Raw genomic sequence first — 17,908 nt, forward strand, 5'->3', positions numbered from 1 at the left:
CAATAATACCCAGCATGTACCGGCATAAAATAAGCATCAATAAAGCCCTATGCATTTCGCGAGACCCTGCTCGCTCTTCAGGGGCGGATGCATGAATGTTGTATCTGCAATGTAAGTAATAAGATCAATAAATGTATGTGGTTGGTAAATGGGGGCAGATGGAATGGTTAGCAAGAGAGGCCTGATGCAGAGACCTCATACTTACCGGAGTCTGAGATGAATCGCCAAACGCTGGATATCGAGATGGCAGCAGTGTAATGCATCCAGCTCGGGAGCTGAGGAGGCGGAACAAAACAAGGCCACAATAGGGGAACATCCGGAGGATCAGCACGGACTGGGTAGGGGTATTTCTCACTGCGGTCTCCACTTAGCCCCTTAACATTGTGTCTGGAAAATGTCTGCAAGGATGCATAATTATCAGAGGGCATCATAACTGCAAAATGAACTTATTGTATAGGGTTCTAAGCTTTAATTTATACATCTAGTGTGTTATCACTCTTTGGCCAGTTATATTTGCATACTGCTCCCAGGGGGCCTTGCTGGGCTGAGCTGTTCCCCTTTCGCTGGTGGTCTTTTGTGGCAGTGGTTTTCATCCAGCTCGGGGGCTGCGATGTGCATAGGGGAGCTCTGTTCTTGATCTCTTGCTGTCCTCTCCTGTCTGTGACGGGGGTGGCCACCTGCACATCGGCGCCATGTTTTCCACGCCCATACACTGACGTCTCCCTGAGGTAACTCAGGTGTGGGCTGTGTGGGTCATCCCGGACGGTTGGGTGGTTGTTGCATCTGTGCACCCCCCTTTGATGGTGGATGTCTTTTGGACGCCCATGCGTCACCGCCCGTACATGACGCTGGGGGTGTAGCCTTCGGGGTCTTGTGGGTATATCTAGACGTTCAGCACGGTTGGGATTCTGATTCATTACTTGGCGATTGGATAGAGCGGTCACATCTCTAAGAACAAACTGACAACCATTGGATGTTTTTCACTCCTATTGAGGTACAACTTTTTTACTTTCCTGACACCCATTGGGTTTGTTACATTGTTTTTATACACATGTAATACTATATCATTCTACATTGCCCCGTAGTCTCTCTGCCCATACCAGTTTTATAACCATGCATTCATGCATTTACTATATTCCATATCTCAGTTAGCTTGTTCATACCAAGATACTCTTATAACCTTAATCCACTCACTTACATCTTTATGTATATATAAATTAAAGCTTAGAACCCTATACAATAAGTCCATCTGCCCCCATTTACCAACCACATACATTTATTGATCTTATTACTTACATTGCAGATACAACATTCATGCATCCGCCCCTGAAGAGCGAGCAGGGTCTCGCGAAATGCATAGGGCTTTATTGATGCTTATTTTATGCCGGTACATGCTGGGTATTATTGATGTCTGCATTATGTTTACATACTTCCCTGTCCACATGTATGTACATTTTATCATCTTATTTTGTATGTGTACTTACTGACCCAGCAATTTTCAAGTTTTATTGTTGCTCATTGATGTATAACATTTGTAATAAATCTTTGTATATTTACGTTCATCTGTGTTGTGTACATTGGCTATTATGCCTGGTAACTCACAATCATTGTTGTTACCGCTCAGTTACATAACATTTTGAAATGAATAAATTGATTTTGTCTCAGTGTTCACTGTGGACATTGGCTAAACCTCTCTCACCTCATCTAAAGTCCCAGGGCTATTTTTCTTGTTTTTTTGTGGACTTTTCTACCTTTCCTGTCGAAAATGTGACAGACTTTAGATTTAGAACATGTTTCAAATCTTTCTAATGGACTCGAGTCTGGTCGAAAAATCCATTCGTCTGTATGCTAGTCCGACAAACGAAAACCGACGCTAGGGCAGCTATTGGCTACTGTCTATGAACTTCCTTATTCTAGTCTGGTCATACGTCACCATGGTCGAATCCGTCAGACTTTGATGTGATTGTGTGTAGACAAGTCCAATTCGAGGGAAGTCCATCGAAAAGTCAGTTGAAAAGTCCGATGTGATTCAGTCCGTCGAAAGTCCGGTCGTGTGTACACAGCATAAACCATTGAAGCATGAAAAAATCTGAGGCTGACCATACAAATTACAATCTGATTGTATAATCTGTGTTCAATATCCTTTAAATCTATGAAAACTATTTAATAGAGTGTCTGCCTTAACAATCCATTCAGTTAGGAATTGTTCACGTGTGGCTGAGGGGCTAAGCCTCACTTTTCATGCACACAAAATCAACTCTCACAACCAGCAATCCTAAAAGTCCCAATCCCTGTAGATGCCTTTCCAAAAAAAGTTCACAGTTTTTCCTAATGTAGACCAAAAGCTCCAACACTGTCCTCTCTGGTTATGAATCGTTTGTAGTGTTTCACTCAAGAATGTGAGAAATCTCTAAAAAAAAGAAAATGACATATAGTGTAATATGTCCAATTCAATTGGTATGTTAAACAATGCGTTTATATTGTGCTTACATCAAAATTATAAAATAATTCCACTGGATTGCAAAATGTGTTCTTATTTATGTACCCTCATCCTCATATTTTTATAAATAGCCTTCCATAACACTGCAATGCAGCTTTTTCTCTGTGTCTTTATGTTACCCCCAAAAGAATCCTTCCTTCCCCCTCTCCAGGTAGGTATTCGAAGCTCTCAAAAAAGTATTGTAGGCACATAGTGTAACACTGCACATAACTTAACCGCTTAAAGACCAGGCCTTTTCTGGGACTTTTTGTTTACATGTGAAAATCTGTTTTTTTTTTTGCTTGGAAATTAGTTTAAACCCCAAAATGTATATCTTTTAGAGCAGAGGCCCTAGAGAATAAATTTGTGGGTTTTGCAATTTTTTATGTCACACAGTATTTGCGCAGAGGTTTTTCAAATGCAGTGGCGGCTGGTGCTCAAACAAACTGAAAAATTCAGAAAAATACTAAAAAAAAAGTATCAATTGCAGCCTCGCTGTGCCATCAAATGCAGCCACTGTGCCCATCAAATGCAGCCACGGTGCCATCAATTGCAGCCACTGTGCCCATCAAATACAGCCACTGTGCCCATCAATTGCAGCCACTGTGCCCATCAATTGCAGCCCCCCTCCCCCCAAAAGGTTCAAAATGTGGCACTGGAGGGGAGAAGGAGACAAATGAGCGGAAGTTGAAAAAGACTAAAGACTTACTAAAATCAACAGAATCCCAGAATCTTATAGAGAGCCCAGAAGTCAGGAATCCACCCATGTTAACCCCTCATCCTCTGTTTGGGTATCAACTCCATGTGGAGTACTCAGAATTATTTGGATCCTACTTTGGTTTTATAACAACATAATTATATTACGAATCATAATTTATGATCATCCTAAGATCATTAAACTACTAAATACATTGAAATAAATTGAAGTAAAATGCAATAGCAATTAAAATAGATAAGCTATGCTTCTATAATCTATAAACAACATTAGAAGATCATTAACTTCCTGGTTTTAAACATATTGTCAAATTAAAGTGAAGCCCCCCCTCCCCCACTGAAAAATTTTAAGTCAGTAGCTACAAAAAATGTAGCTGCTGTCTTTTCATTTTAGGACTCTTACCTGTCCAGGGATCCTGTGATGTCAGCACCCTCTCTCTCAGGTGCTGCCGCCACCATTCCTTGTAAGGGAGACCTTACAGCTTCACAGCTGGTACCCTATTGCACATGCGCGAAGCGCGCTGCGCTTTCCGCCTGGCGGCAGTGGAAGGCAGAGGGGGGCCGAACTTAAAAAACAGTTAACCCCCCCACCTTGAAAGAGACCAAATGTGACAGCAGAGGGGGGAGGAAGCAAACAAGTAGAGCTTTCCCTTTTGGGTGGAGCTCCGCATTAAGAATACCATTGCCATTTAGTGGGGAAAATTTATATTGCAAGGTCAACTAATTATTCATGTGCATTTGAAATGAAGTTGCCATCTAATGGAGAAACGTTGTATTATAAATTCTATTAGTAACACTTATGCATCTCAGATTAAGCAAATTTAAGTCCAATTCTACATCTAACCCATTGGGTTGTAAACAATTTAACAAAAAAATCCAGAATGTTTCATTCTTGGAGATGTCCAAAAACAAAAACATAACAGAGAAAACTGAATGACCACCCAAAGGCAACTTCCTCATACTTTATTAGTGGAAATACAACAGCATAAAAAAAATACAAAAACCCACAAGATTCTAAGTCCTCCCTCCCCCCTACAAATATGCAACCCCCACTACCCCAATAAATGATACTCTCCTATACCCAGAACCCTAGAAACCCCCTCCTAGTACAGCGAAAAAGATCCTCTCACTGGAATCTGGGATTAAATGACTGCATGAACTAAACCCCCCTAATTCTTGGAGATGTCTCTAATCTGGTTCCTGAATGGTGTCTATTCCATAAAACTTTAACAGAAAGTTTAAAAAAAAATAAAAAACAGTACAACCAAAAGAAAAAAAAAGAAAACATTTCACAGTAATGGACCATTCAGAGAAGACATAAGGCACCAAAAAGATGTAAGTCACAAGAAACATACAATACAGCAGCGCCAATAAATCCAGAATGATTTGGAAATAGAATGAACCAACCAGACATTATCTGCTAAGAGATAACCATGGATTGTCAATGAGATAGCCTTGATAATCCATGATTAGGAATAGGGAGAGCAAGGGGAAAAGAGGTGATGGGGGGGTGGAAATTGTCAAGTAGAATAGCTCATTGGAGTTAAACTTCCACCTAGGAGTCCTGCCCATATGCATCGATCCAGTTGGACCATATTTTGTCAAACTTTTTAGGACAATTTCTGCTCTCATACTTTATCTTGTACAATGGTATCACAGAATTAACTACCCTCCACCAAGAAGCATTAGTAGGAGGGTCAGCAGATTTTCATCTCAGGAGGATCTCCCTTCTCACATAAAACATGGTAAAAGTAAGGCAGAACTTGGTCTATATCCTCCATACAACGGGGGGGTCACAGGGCACCATCATACCACTTTAAATCAGTTAAAGTGTCAACCACCAAATCCCAATATGGGTGAAGCTAAGGGCAGAACCAGACCTTATGCCAAAGATACCAGGTTCAGCAGCGCACCTAGTGCATTTTGAATCAACCTGAGGGTAAATAGTGGCCAATGGTTGAGGAGTATAGTGCCCTATACAGGAATTTTAATTGTATAAATCTGTTTCTAGTCGAAGTCATAGAGGGCACATAGGGAGAGATGCAGTAGTCCCACTCATCCTCAGTAAGGGTGGGGATGTCCACACGCCATCTGTCAAATAGTCGGGTAGATTTTGTGTCATAGGCCACAGACAAGCGGAGGTATAATGAGGACAAGGGTTTCCCCGTCCCCTTCCCCTTGGAGGTCAAATGGCGCTTCACGGGGTTGGACTCAAAAACAACAGTATCTGGAAATTGGGAGCATGTCTCAATTCCCAATAGCTAAACTCCATTAATTTAGGCAGCGAATATGTTTACCACAGGGACTGAAAGGGCAGGGGCCGAAAAGACATGTTTCAAATGAATTATTCCCCGTTTAGCCCAGAGGTGAGGAACAAAAGGGAGGGTAGGATTTCCCCATAAGGGGGTGTGAGGGGAGAATTGGGATGGCTTCCAATATATATGGCCCGAGCCTGAATCCAGACATGGATCATTGTTCGCATGGTGGACAAGCCCTAGGTCCACAAAAACTAGGTTACTCAGGGCTGCATAGGAGCCCAAAAAGGCCGCCTTCAAGGTCACTGCAGGATTATGTCTAGGCTGGGAGAACCACCACCGCACGATTACCAGCACCGCTCGCTGCCCAATAGTACAATTGGAAATTCGGAAGCACCAGGCTATCAGTAGATAGTGGGAGTTGCAGGGTTTTCTAAGCAACCTGTGGGGTGCGCCCAGCCCAGACAAAAGACACCACCACTCCATCCAACCATTGAAAAAAAGATTTGGGAGTTAGGGTCAGAGTATTATGAAAAAATAAAGGAAGTTAGGTAAGTACACCATTTTGAGAGAGTTCACCTGCCCAACTGGTGTCAAAAGGAGGGTTTGCCAGGTGATACACCTGCGAGCAAGTTGGGACTGATGTGGGTGAACATTCCTCCACAAAACTTTATGTGATGGATCATGGTTGTGGACTTCCCTGAAATGCTTTGACAGTGAGTGGGTTTTAAGACCTTTCCTGATGTTCTGTACATGTTCACTTAATCTAACATTCAACTACCTGGTTGTGCGACGTACATACTGTAGGCCGCAACTACACTCAAGCAAATATGTTACAAACGACGTGTTGCACGAAATAAACATTTTGATTTGATATCATTTCTGAGTGATATATATTTGATCTAATCTCTACCATCTTACATCTGCCAACTCTGGTGGTTCTACAGATGTTGCATTTGCTACATGGAAAAAAAAACCTTTTAAATCTAACATGACACTTCTTGGGTGGGAACACTAAATTTTTTACCAACCTTGTTTTTTAATTCTGGGTTTTACGATATAAAAAAATGCGGTTGGGGGGATAATAGAGCCAAGAATTATATCCTTCTGCAAAATTGGCCAATACTTCCTAACTATACTCTCAACATCTTTGTGTTAACAATTATAATCAAAAATTAGGGCATACTCGATATGACTGTTTATAGGATGATTCACTTTTTTATTCTCTTCATAATTCCTACTTATCTGATTATTTTTCCTAAACATCACCGTCATAGCCCTTATCTAAAAACCTTTGTTTGATGGTACCAGATTGTTTTATATAATCTGACAATTTTGAGCAATTCCTCATGAGTTGAGTGAACTGCCCTTTGGGTACGTTGTCCACTCATTTGGGATGAATGCAGCTTGTACCTGGAATGTAGCCATTTTGGTCAGTACTTTTAAAGTATGTTTTGGTAAACAGTTTACCCTTGTCTATAGAAATTGTGAGGTCTTAAAAATGTACTTCCTGTGCATCCACTATTTCTGAAAATGTAAGGCCATACTCATTATCTAAATGTTCACAAAACCATAGAGCCCTCCCAGATTAAATAGAGCCCTCCCATATTACAAAAATGTTGTTGATAAATCTTTTCCATGTTATCAGCCCCTCCCATTTTCTGTCAAGGATTTATTTCATTCCCATTTGACCATAAATATGTTAGCGCAAATTTGTCACCCATTGCAACACCTTTTTGATTTTACAGAGAACTGTACTTCTTTAAAGTATATATATATATATATATATATACACAGGGGGTCCCCGGGTTACAAACAAGTTAGGGACTGGTTGAATCTGTTTGTAAGTCAGAATAGGTACATTTTTTAAGTGTAGCTCCAGCCAACAAAAATATTTTTAAGCTTTTTGGATAGCATAGGGAAGGGTTAGCACCCTTGTAACATTTGTTTTTCTGTGTGTGCCACTGTTCAGAAGATTTCACCTCACTTTCTATCCCAATAACAATTGGATTTGGAAAATTTTGGGTTGTTGTGGAAACAAGCCTTGGTGATAAAGCATCAGTGGAGGTACCTTTTCCCCATAATAGCTCTTACGGGGGTGAATGTCCCTTCCTAGGGTTAGATTTCCACTCACTTCCTGTTGTTTCCCTCCGTTTGTAAGTAGGAGTCATTTGTAAGTCAGATGTTTGTAACTAGGGGACCCCCTGTGTGTATATATATATATATATATATATAAAATTATTATCAATAGTTGCTAATATAACATTCAATCTAACTTTCATTCCCTCAAGCAACTTGATGACATTCTGTCATCACCCTCACTTTCACCTCCCCTGAAACGCTACCCCCTTTAGCTTCAGGGGTAGCAGGTGCTGTACAGATGTGGCAGACACAATGGTTTGTGTCATGGCCATGGAAGAAATTATACCCCCTGTTGCTTTTGGGGAGTATAGTGCCCACTGAGCACAATCCGTTCAAGTGAATGGGGCTGCTCTGCAACTGCTCCACAACTGTGTGCAATCCTTGTGATTGCGGCATGGTAGTCCAGCATTTAGGGGATTAAAACATGAAGTGAGGAGGCTATACAGTGCCTCCCCACCTCCTGTCTAATGCTCTCTGAAGAGCAATCTGTATTCAGATCATGCACATCGGAACAAGTCTCAGATACACCCCTGCATTACAGTTGTTGGTAGAGCCCATGAAGATAGTACAAACAGATGGTACTATGTATAGGAACCCTAAAATTCAAATTACATTATGCTGTCATTATTATTAGTATAATTATTTTTAATATCCTCATCCTGGTGCAGGAAATGGGGTGTTTTTGTAACCCCAGAAAAAAAGAAAAATTGTTCTGTCAGGGTTGAAATGCCACCCGCATTCCTTCTCTTGCTATTCTGTCTCTGCCTCACTTGTTACTTAGACAGAAAGTGGACTGAGCAGAAAGTGAGGGGAAGTCTCCTTCATGGGGACACAGGCTTTCATCCACCTATTCAGATATAAAAATTTGCTATTCACATTGAAGTACAGTGCTCACAATTTGCTGTACCATATTTAGCAATACAATCTGATTGGTGACGTCACGTGAAGTCAGAAGGGGGTGGGGTCACCTGGCTTCATTACCGGGTGGCCCCACCCTTGCCTATATAACAGCTGTCACAGCCAAGACACAGCAGTCGGAGATTTTTTATTTTATTTTTTCTATTTTTCAGATCCGTCGGGCACCGTGATTGAAGATGGATGGACATCACAGGACATTCCTTAATAAAGGAATTGTCAAAAACTGTCTCCTGTCGTTTTACTTTTTTTGATACTTGTTTTGGTGAATGGGTAGGGGTACAATGTAACCCTACCCATTCACATAAGGGTGGCCAGGATCTGGAGGCCCCCTCGTTAATGGGGGCTTCCAGATTCCAATAAGTCCCCCACCCTCAGACCCCCACAACCACCAGACAAGGGTTGTGGGGATAAGGCCCTTTTCCCCATCAACATGGGGACAAGGTGCTTTGGGGGGGACCCCAAAGCACCCTCCCCATGTTGAGGGCAAGCGGCCTGGTATGACAATACACATAGAAGTTTATTGATAAAAACGGCATGGGAATTCCCCACAGGGGAACCCCGAACCAAAATTTTTTAAAAAATGACGTGTGGGTCCCCCTAAATTCCTTACCAGGCCCTTCAAGTCTGGTATGGATATTAAGGGGAACCCCGGCCAAAATTTTAAAAAATGACATGGGGGTCCCCCTAAATTCCATACCAGACCCTTCACGTCTGGTACGGATTTTAAGGGGAACCCCGCGCCAAAAAAAAAACGGCGTGGGGTCCCCCCAAAAACCCATACCAGACCCTTATCTGAGCACGCAACCTGGCAGGCCGCAGGAAAAGAGGGGGGGACGAGAGAGCACCCCCCCTCCTGAACCGTACCAGGCCACATGCCCTCAACATTGGGAGGGTGCTTTGGGGTAGCCCCCCAAAACACCTTGTCCCCATGTTGATGAGGACAAGGGCCTCATCCCCAAAACCCTGGCCGGTGGTTGTGGGGGTCTGCGGGCGGGGGGGCTTATCGGAATCTGGAAGCCCCCTTTAACAAGGGGACCCCCAGATCCCGCCCCCCCCTGTGTGAAATGGTAAGGGGGTACAAGTACCCCTACCATTTCACTAAAAACTGTCAAAAATGTTAAAAATGACAAGAGACAGTTTTTGACAATAACTTTATTTAATGCTTCTTCTTTCTTCTTTCTTCTATCTTCCTTCATCATCTTCTTCTTCTTCTTCTGGTTTTTCTGGCTCTTCTGGTTCTTCCTCCGGCGTTCTCGTCCAGCATCTCCTCCGCGGCATCTTCTATCTTCTTCTCCTCGGGCCGCTCCGCACCCATGGCGTGGGGAGAGGCTCCCGCTCTTCTCTTCATCTTCTTCATCTTCTTCTTCTTTTCTTCTTCATTTTCTTCTCTGGGCCGCTCCGCATCCATGCTGGCATGGAGGGAGGCTCCCGCTATGTGATGGCGTCTCCTCGTCTGACGGTTCTTAAATAACGAGGGGCGGGGCCACCCGGTTACCCCGCCCCCTCTGACGCACGGGACATGACGGGACTTCCCTGTGGCATTCCCCGTGACGTCACAGGGAAGTCCCGTGAAGTCACCGTGCGTCAGAGGGGGGCGGGGTCACCGGGAGGCCCCGCCCCCCGTTATTTAAGAACCGTCAGACGAGGAGATGCCGTCACACAGCGGGAGCCTCCCTCCATGCCAGCATGGATGCGGAGCGGCCCGGAGAAGAAAATGAAGAAGAGAAGAAGAGAAGAAAAGATGAAGAAGATGAAGAGAAGAGCGGGAGCCTCCCCCCATGCCATGGGTGCGGACGAGAATGCCGGAGGAAGAACCAGAAGAGCCAGAAGAACCAGAAGAAGAAGATGAAGGAAGATAGAAGAAAGAAGAAGCATTTAAATAAAGGAATTGTCAAAAACTGTCTCTTGTAATTTTTAACATTTTTGACAGTTTTTTAGTGAAATAGTACCCCCTTACCATTTCACACAAGGGGGGGGCCGGGATCTGGGGGTCCCCTTATTAAAGGGGGCTTCCAGATTCCAATAAGTCCCCCACCCGCAGACCCCCACAACCACCGGCCAGGGTTGTGGGGATGAGGCCCTTGTCCTCATCAACATGGGGACAAGGTGTTTTGGGGGGCTACCCCAAAGCACCCTCCCAATGTTGAGGGCATGTGGCCTGGTACGGTTCAGGAGGGGGGGCGCTCTCTCGTCCCCCCCTCTTTTCCTGCGGCCTGCCAGGTTGCCTGTTCGGATAAGGGTCTGGTATGAATTTTTGGGGGGACCCCACGCCGTTTTTTTTTGTTTTTTTTTGGCGCGGGGTTCCCCTTAAAATCCATACCAGACCTGAAGGGTCTGGTATGGAATTTAGGGGGACCCCCACGTCACTTTTTTAAAAAAATTTTGGCCGTGGTTCCCCTTAATATCCATACCAGACCTGAAGGGCCTGGTATGGAATTTAGGGGGACCCTCACGTCATTTTTTTTTAAATTTTGGTTCAGGGTTCCCCTGTGTGGAATTCCCCAGCCGTTTTTATCAATGAACTTCTATGTGTATTGTCGGACCGGCAATGCAATAGCCGCGAGTAGTTTTTTCCTTCGAAATGTCATTTTGCTATCAGACTGTTCTAAACACAGGAAACATGCGCCCCTTTACAGGCATACTATAGACACCCCCCAGCTACGAAATTTAAAGGGATATTACACTTTTATTGTTTGACTTTAAGCATTATTAAATTCACTGCTCCTGAAAAAAACGTCCGTTTTTAAAACTTTTTTTTGCATTGATCCATGTCCCCTGGGGCAGGACCCGGGTCCCCAAACACTTTTTATGACAATAACTTACATATAAGCCTTTAAAATTAGCACTTTGGATTTCTCCCATAGACTTTTAAAGGGTGTTCCGCGGCATTCGAATTTGCCGCGAACACCCCAAATTGTTCGCTGTTCGGCGAACTTGCGAACAGCCAATGTTCGAGTCGAACATGAGTTCGACTCGAACTCGAAGCTCATCCCTAATTATCACCCATTTACCTACTGTAGCTAAAAGGAGTTAATTTTATTAATTAGTACTGACCATGGCAAATACAGAAAATATATACAAAATCATTCCCTTTAAAACTATTTTGCAATGTCTGTTTTCTTCTTTTTTTTTTCTTACCATAACCTTTGGTGAATTGAGCAATCGTTGGCAGTTTTCCTCGACCACAAAACTCGTCATTTTGATCGATGAGTGCTTCCTTTACAGCTTCATAGCCACATATCACAATAATAGGGTTTAAACCAAAATACAAGGTGTACACTGAGCCGTACTGTTCACTTAACTGTAACACAATTGAATACATTAATAAATATATAAATAATTGACAAATCCACATTAATAGTACACTAGGGAACATTGTTCTGTCCCACTTATTTGTATGTTTCTGTGTTGTATTGAATTGCTTCCGTTTTCTATTCCTCTTTAGTATGCTGACTGGTACGGTTCAGGAGGGCGGGCGCTCTCTCGTTCCCCCCTCTTTTCCTGCGGCCTGCCAGGTTGCATGCTCAGATAAGGGTCTGGTATGGATTTTTGGGGGGACCCCAGGCCATATTTTTTTTAAATTTTGGTTTGGGGTTCCCCTTAATATGCATACCAGATCTTCAGGTCTGGTATGGGTTTTGAGGGGGGCACCCACGCCATTTTTTTTTAAATTTTGGCACGGGGTTCCCCTTAATATCCATACCAGACCTGAGGGGCCTGGTATGGAATTTGGGGGACCCCCACGCATTTTTTTTTTACATTTTGATTCGGGCTTCCCCTGTGGGGGAATCCCATGCCGTTTTTATCAATGAACTATTATGTGTATTGCCGGACTGACAATTCATTATAGCCGCAAGTACTTTTAAATGACTTTTTTTCCTTTAGAAATGTCATTTTGCTGTCAGACTGTTCTAAACACGGGAAAAATGTGCCACTTTACAGGCATACTATAGACAACCCACAGGTACGAAATTTAAAGTGACTCGGTTAAATTGATGATAGGCAACTCCTCTCCTCATATTGATTAGTGGTTCCAAATTAATAATAACTACTGCAGTAGTGAACAGACACAAAAGATACGCTCAGCATCTTTCCAAATTACTGTTCTGCTTTATTATGACGCAATTGAAGTTTTTTTATGCACATGATTACGTAGGTATCACATTAATATTACAATTGTACGTTTATAACAAGGGGCGTTACATAGGCAGGCTTATTCTAATCAGGACTCAAAAGAATGTAAACATTTACTGAAAACATTATTAGTGCTGTGTGCACAGTGAGGGCAATGTGCAATACATACAAAATAGAATACAATTATATACAGAACTTACAAATTTCCATTACAGTCTCCCCTCTTTTGATCAATATTTTGATCACTAATCATACCTGCTATAACCTTTAACCTGGAACCTCCACACACTTAGGTGGAGGTAGTCCTGGCCAAAGAGGCAAAAAACTCCATTGTGGAGAAAATAATAGCTGAGCAACTTTTTTCATTACCAAATTACTTTTCATTGTGAAAAACAAATGATTGATAAGACATATTTACAGAGTACTGGCTGTACACTCCTGTGGCCAGAATGGCCTTCTAGCTGAATTGTGGGCATGCTGACTTATCAGCATATGTAAACACAGACAATTCTACATGAAATGGAAAACGTACAAAAGACAAAATATGACTTTAACATGGCTAACTACTTTTCAAATATATATATATCCCTTACAATTAAAGTAATTTAATCAAAAAGTACCCTAGACTGTGATCACAAGAGGGAAACAAATCAAACACAGAGATTTCTTTAATTTAGTCATTTTTGCAGTGTCTGGTGTGGATCCAGGTGACTTTTCCTTCAAGTTTTGCAAAAACTGTACATGAAATATATGCTGTATTGAGTCTCCAAACTTTTCCTTATATATAAATGTCTCTTAACAATCCACAAGTCACCTGGCTTTAGTTTTAGATCCTTCCAAACTTTTAGGATCTGGAATTGGGGAGAAAACACATAAATGAGTTTGTCAAAAAACCTTAAAAGATCAGCAACATTCTCTGTGAGATCCGAATGGAGGACTTCAGCTGCTGAGACAAAATATAAGCAAGTGAGTAACACACTCCCAAACAAAATCCCATAGGGAGAGAGTCCAACATCCCCCTTAGGGGCTTGATAAAATATAAGAAAACGTTCAGGCAAAAGTTTTCTAGTTTCTTACTCTACTTTGTCCGATACATTGTAGACAGTAGGGGGTGTAAAAATAAAACCTCAAAACTTCTAGTAAGGACTCTCCTATAAAAAATGATTTCTTTTGTTACTCTCTGTACTCTATATTTACAAACTACTTCTGATAACACTTTTTACTGTGGCCTTTGCAGTAGCATTTGCCACTGGACATCCAAAAAACATGTCCATACAGACAAAATGCATACTCGTAAGATCCTAACTTGGGCATCTGGATATATCTTTTTGTGATCTCTGGAAGGGATGTTCAGCTTTTGGTAACACCTTTGGTAACAGGTAAAACAAGAAGTGGTATGTTATAAAAACAACTGTGGAGAACCCTGGCTCTATCCCAAGCTCATTTACTAAGGCAGCCATAACTTCTTGTGACTGATGACACGGTCCTTGTGTCAAGCTGGAGGGAAAAGAGTGGCTGGCAGACATAAATGATCACCTTTTCCAAAGTCCTGTTTCATAAGAAGTTGCCCCCTGTGGACCACTTGTTCTTCTCGTTCTGGGGTCCTTAAAGTTGAATTATTAATCCCAGCTATACTGGGCCAGAACTAGGGTGGAATCTGTGAGTTGCACAGACCCATCAAGTGTCCGGGGCTGTAAATGCAGCATCCTTAGTCACCTGGTCTGCTTCCATGTGTGAAAGTTAATATGGCTACCTCAGGAAGAACCTGGAAGGCTGAAAACAGCCGATCAAATTAACTTGGCATGCTTGGTTGGTTTACCTGCCGAAGTAAAAACAAACTTCTGGCCCTTTAAATGGAACCAAAAGCTCTCTATATCTCGACTATCTATATAAATATACAATCTTTTTATAGCTCACAGGCTTTGCTAAAACATGGAGCTATGCTTCTTGAGCTGGGGAAAAAGGATCCAATGACTTTGAATACAGAGTATCCTTCTGGGTGATAAACTGCATACTCAAATCTACAAAAAATTTAATATCTGGGTCTTCAGGGAGTGTGTCCTGCACTGGGCTCACAGCAGCTGATTCCCACATCAATTTAACACACATGTCTTCCTATGTCTCCAGCCTCCTCCAATAGAGGCAATAAGGTGGCTGGATTCAAATGTACGCATTTTTCATTGTTAGATTTGTACATAAATAAACTCATATTTTAAACCTTTCATTAGACAAACATTTCGTTATCTGTAGATTTGTATATCTGTATAATGTCGGACCATTGACCAAAACAATATCTAACTTTGTCTAATAGCACCTTTGCATAAAAGCTACAGCTCTGATATATCGGGGTGAACCCTTCATTTCTGGGTCCAGCTTCCATAAATATATTACAATGGCTTGTTTTCTATCATGCTATTTGTGTAAGAACTCCAGTTTCATGTTTCAAAAGACAACTTCTTCCTGGCAATATTATTATAAATGATAACAATACCCTGCGGTCATGCAGAGATGTCCATAAATCCAAAATATTCTTCTGCTTATACCACGGCACTTACAAGACAAAGGGGCACATCATTTCACAATCCACACATTCTGCTTTGGATTTCAAAAATAAAAATAAATAAAACAAAAGGATCAACAATCTGTATGATGGACCAGAAAGCATCAAAAACTATAAAACAACTGGCTGCAGGTGGTATCTATCCTAACAGGGTGTGTGGACTTGATGTGATGGGTCTGTTATATTTAAATTTTATTTATTATTACTCTCACATCATGGACCGCACATCAAGTTATTATCAAAAACCTTAAAATTTAATTTTTGTAGAAGAACTTCTTATGTATCCCATCCATCTTGGCTTTGCTAAATATTATGGCAGCTTTATTCAAAATAACAACCTCATCTTAATCTTTTTTTTCTCTCAATAAGGACTTATTGTATAAATGTAAAATTACAAAATTGTTATCTTAATCTAAACTAATCTCATTCATTACAAATTTCCCCATTAACCTGAATTTCATTTCCAACCAAAGGTTGTCTAAACCAGTTTCAATATATTTATATTATTAATAAAATTGTTAAACTCATATTAGAAATTAATACTCATTATTACTTAATTTTACTTAATTTCCCTTTTTTAAATGCACTGTTTCCACTATCAAAGGATATTCAATTTGTGTAATACACGATTAAATGTAACCTTCATTTTACCATGTTTGGAAAACAGATTCAAAATAATTGTGATCACATTATTTACCATTAGATTCGTTAACCCGGCACATGTTTTTTCTAAAAAACTGGAATTGGCATGGTGTCCTTCCAGCTTATCACTGACCTCTCAGGGACATTCTTTCAGAAGAGCACAAAGGAGGGGGTCATATCTGCGTACATGACACACACAAGCAATAGAACTAAAGGTTCCAGCATTCACACACACACACACCAATATCTCTCTAAAATCTTTTACTTTTTCCCATTTGTACACAGCACATGCATATCATTCTCTCACTTTCTTTTAACTCTCATGAATATTTTCCTGCCTAAATTCTGCTTTCTTTATTTTGTTCAGATATCTTTTATATCTAGCTTCTATGATCAGACGGGCAGCCAGGGTGCTCATCCCATCTTCTCTCTCTGACAACATATAAAGTATTCTGTTTTAACTCTCATTTCTCTGTTTCTGACTCTAATAATTGTAGTGCTTGACCCCAAATTCATCCCACAACTTAACATGAAAATGTCCCTTTCTGTCTAGTGTTAATGTCACCCTTGATCCATCCTGCTCACATAGATAGCGGTTTCTCTAGCTGTTTACTCTGCATGATTCTTAGTCCCTGTGGACTTTGGTAACCCAGTTACCCATTGTGGATCCATGTCCACTCTAACCATTAATCTAGGGGCTCAGTATAGGCGGAACCGCACCTTTGGTTCATATATAGTGCTCCTCTTGCGCTGGGCATTTTTGAGGGTCTCTTACCCTTCATTCCCTTACTTAATTCAATGCCCATAATGACTGGCCAGTCTTCTCTCTTCTCTACGTGTGCCTATACCCTCTTGCCTCTAAACTACTTTATCTAGCAGATTTACTACATATACCTGTGAACAGCACTATTCTTCCCTTTCTTATCTATAACACTCCAATGGACAATAGACAGGGACAACATAACATATAACCACCAATCAATACAGTTCGATTAAGGGGAGTAAAATAGGTACCCTTTGTCCCGAAAATGCCTTACCGATCAAGGAAGTCTGATAACTCAAATGTAAGCAAAGGCTTACCTCAGCCGGCTGATTATCAGAAATTCCCGGATCGTCTCAAGCTCCTCATTTCGGATACTCAGGGTCACCTGGAATCCCCTCCTAAGGCAAAGCTCGCCATGCTGACTCGGTTAAATTGATGATAGGCAACTCCTATCCTCATATTGATTAGTGGTTCCAAATTAATAATAACTATTGCAGTAGGGAACAGACACAAAAGATACGCTCAGCATCTTTCCAAATTACTGTTCTGCTTTATTATGATGCAATTGAAGGTTTTTATACACATGATTACATAGGTATCACATTAATATTACAATTGTACGTTTATGGTAACAAGGGGCGTTACATAGGCAGGCTTATTCTAATCAGGACTCAAAAGAATGTAAACATTTACTGAAAACATTATTAGTGCTGTGTGCACAATGAGGGCAATGTGAATACATACAAAATAGAATACAATTATATACAGAACTTACAAATTTCCATTACAAAAGGAATATTAGACTTTCATTGTTTCACTTTAAGCATTATTAAAATCACTGCTCCCAAAAAATCTGCCTTTTTTAAAACTTTATTTTTTTCATTGATACATGTCCCCTGGGGCAGGACTCAGGTCCCCAAACACTTTTTATGACAATAACTTGCATATTAACCTTTGAAATTAGCGCTTTTGATTTCTCCCATAGACTTTTAAAGGGTGTTTTCGAAATTCCTTGCCAATGTTCGAATCGAACTCATGTTCGACCTGAACATAAAGCCCATCCCTAATGCTTACATCTAATAGTTGTTTATAACCAATAGAACTTTTTTTACTTATGAGATTTAGTTCCCTAATTGATAATTAGAGTTGTAAATAATATAACATAATGCCATTTAATACAGTGCCTTGAAAAAGTATTCATACCCTTTGACATTTTCCACATTTTGTCATGTTACAACCAAAAATGTAAATGTACTTTATTGGGATTTTATGTGATAGACCAACACAAAGTGGCACATAAT

The 17,908-nt window shown here is 41.1% G+C and overlaps 1 long non-coding RNA gene and 1 pseudogene across 1 annotated transcript in view; one reads left to right on the plus strand and one right to left on the minus strand.

Moving 5' to 3' along the window:
• Positions 1 to 17,908, plus strand: part of LOC141107683 (uncharacterized) — a 130,191-nt gene that overhangs the window by 92,426 nt on the left and 19,857 nt on the right. The gene's annotated exons all lie outside the window — the stretch shown is intronic.
• Positions 1 to 17,908, minus strand: part of LOC141107682 (cytochrome P450 2F2-like) — an 85,937-nt pseudogene that overhangs the window by 42,171 nt on the left and 25,858 nt on the right.

This window comes from Aquarana catesbeiana, linkage group LG09 (genome assembly GCF_042186555.1).
Source record: "Aquarana catesbeiana isolate 2022-GZ linkage group LG09, ASM4218655v1, whole genome shotgun sequence".
In the NCBI taxonomy this organism is placed as follows: Eukaryota; Metazoa; Chordata; class Amphibia; order Anura; family Ranidae; genus Aquarana; species Aquarana catesbeiana.